We start from the raw sequence: 3,004 nt of genomic DNA on the forward strand, positions 1-3,004 counted from the left end.
CCCCACCGCCCCGTCCCGCCCTCCCCGCGCGGACCCGGGCCCCGCCCGCGGGCGCACTGGCGGGGCTCGAGTCCCTCAGCTTTGGCTGCGCCCGGGGACCAGGACGCTGGTGCTGGCGCTCGGGCCACCATGTCCCAACGATTCATGGTGACCCCCGCGGCGAGCAGGGCGGGGGACGCGGGGCCCAGGCCCGAGGGCGGCGGCAACCATCTCCCCAGCCCCCGCCGGGCCGCGGACCTCGACCCCGCAGCCGCCCCCGAGTCGCCGAGGGTTGACGCGCTTCCCATCCTGCGCTACTGCCGCGAGCCGAGCCGCTACGGTAGGTGCCGGCCCGCGGGGACGCCCACCGAGGGCGCCCGGCCACCTCGTCTGTGCGCCGGCCGGGGCTGCGGGAGCGCTGACGGAGCGCCGGCCTTGGGGACAGCCGCGGTGGCGGCGGCGTCAGCGCTGGGGTCGAGCTGGTGTGGCGCGTGCCCCGCGCGCTCCTCTGGGGACCGTGGCTGTGGCCCCGATGCCGCCTTTCTGCCCTGTCGTGCTCCCTGGAGGGCGATGTGCGTCCCTGGGGCCATTGTCGGGGCGGGGGGGGGGTGGGGAGCGGGGATTGACGGGTGATAGCTCCTGGCATCCTCTGACCTCGTTGCCTCCGGAGCGCGGAGCGTCCAGGGAAGTCACGTTGGAGTGTGGAGGCCGAGTTGGGGCGCCTGGAGAGCGCCAAGGAAATGCTGGGCCCCTCCTCGGAGTGAAGACGGCCCAGGGTCAGGGAGGCCTGGGTCAGAGCTGTGTTACTAGAACCCCGCGGCCCTCTGGTCAGTCCCTAGGCTTGTGTCCTCTTCCCCGTGGGCCCCGCACTCCCTCGCCTTTAATCATCTAGCCCCTACCAGCGACTTTCCTTGGGTTTTGAGGGCGGTGCTGTGCCGGCATCGGGAAGTGCTAGGGAGCCCCCGGGTGGTCCCGGCTGGGCCGTGGGTGTGTTGGGGTGTACGGACAGGGCCCCTCCTGGCAGCCCACAGCCCTGGGTGGGGGAGGGGGCAGAGGGGGAGGACAGGCCTTGCCCTCCAGCCTCAGGCCGCTCCTGGGAGCACCCAGCCCTGCTGGACTGCGTGGCCTCCACCTCTGGGCTGATGTCCCAACGACCTGTGGCTTCTCAGGTGCCCGGTCTGAGGTTTCCTGCATGTCAACGGGGGTCCGTGGGCTTCGGGGCAGAAGGGCCTCGGTCGGGCCCCCAGCGGGGAGGATATTACAGGAGAGCCTGGCCTGCGCTCACGGTGAGGACCAGCTCCAAGCAGAGAGCGGAGATTTTAGATTCTTTCCCAGCAAGGCCTTTGTTGACTCGGGACCTTTAACGTTAGGATGAGACCTGAGCGGGCGGCCCTCGGGAGTGGCGGGCACTCCGTGTGCACACAGGTTGCAGATGCCCTCTCTCGAGACCGAGACCGAGACCCCCGAGCCCCTGGCGGTAGGACACGTGGTGGGCGCTGGGGTGTGTCTCCATCAGGGGTCGCCATGACACTTGTCACTCTGGTGGCCGCGGGTTCTCAGGTCCCGCTCCCTCCCCGTCAGCCTCTTAGCCCTGGGAGCCATTGTTTGGGCTCCTGCTGTGGGCCAGGCAGGGCCCTCCCCCACGGTTTCCCTGATAACCAGGGAGCCCTCGGGAGCCCGGTCTTGTTTTCTCTGTGAGCAGTGACTCTGCTGTTGCTGTTTATCGGTTAGTAGGGGTCAGAGCTGCTAACTGTTTCTGGGGCCGCACTGTCCCTCTGTTCTGAGGGAAAAGGGAAATCGCTGTGACAGTTGAGGTCAGTAGAGACCGGGGGACCTGGGACAGCACGAGTGAGGAAAGAGCCCCCCACCCCCACCCCCCCAGCAGCGGCAGGCAGCCTGCGGTGTGGCCTCTGAGAGAGCCTGTTGTCCACTCCCCGCCCCGGGGGACCCTGAGGCCCCGCCATGGTTTTCCCCACAGGAACTGGGGCCTTGGAGGCTGTGTGGCCGGAACATAGACTCCCAGTGGGCACCGTCCTGCGTGGAGCTGTTCTGCCCAGCAGGGCCCAGGTCCCGCCACCCCGGGCAGGGACCTGGCCCCGGGTCAAACTGACCGTCCGGGTCCTCCCAGTACCTCACTGCCCCTTCTGGCCCCCTCTGCCCCTTGCCCTGGGTGGCCAGTATGCTGGCCGGTGCCCCTGGGGAGAGGGTCTGGTGCCAGACTTGCTCAGGTCACCTTGTCTCTCTGCCCTTCCTCGGGCGACTGATACCGTTACCCTCACGCTGACGCGGGAGAGGGCATTTCACCAGGGTCCTTGACGTGGTAGATGGCAGGCAGGGGGCTGTTTGGGGCCAGGGACACCCGTCTGACCTTAGAATTGGCCCTCACACACCTCCCCCTCTTCCTGTGGGTCAGACCTCCCCCCTCCCCCCACCTGGGGGCTGAGCCACCCCCTCCACCCCCTAGGACCACCTCAGCCCTCAGGTGCAACGGTTCTGAGCTCTGGTCCCCGGCTGACGCTGGGTCCACAATCGGGCTCCAGCGGTGTGCGGCACCGTTGGGATCAAAGGATGGTGTGCTGTGCCCTCCCCGGGGCGGGGGGGGGGGGGGGGACAAAAGACCGATTATCTGACGCTGCCCATGACAATGTGCACTGAGCATAAAAAGCAACTCGGGTTTTCTGGTGCACCTTTGCAGGCAGGCGCTGGTCCCGAGTCGCCCTCCCACTTCTTGTGACCCAGGGGAACTTTCTGACCCTTGGAGGGTAGCAGCCTCCAGGCTCAGAGGCTCCCCATCTGCGGCAGTAACCGTCGTGCCCCCTGGAGCCGGAGCAGGAACCCGCCAGGCTGAGCCTCTGACTTTGCCCTTAGACTGGCTCCCCTCCAGTGAGTTTGCCCTGGTGCACTTGTGCAGAACGGGCATGTCGGCGGGGTGTCCCTTCTCTCCGCCACGGGACAGGACAAAATCCCAGTCCTGGCGCCCCGTCCCTGTGCCCCGGGCTCAGCCAGCCTTTCCCCGGTACACCCC

Source organism: Panthera uncia (assembly GCF_023721935.1).
Source record: "Panthera uncia isolate 11264 chromosome A1 unlocalized genomic scaffold, Puncia_PCG_1.0 HiC_scaffold_17, whole genome shotgun sequence".
NCBI classification, from domain to species: Eukaryota; Metazoa; Chordata; class Mammalia; order Carnivora; family Felidae; genus Panthera; species Panthera uncia.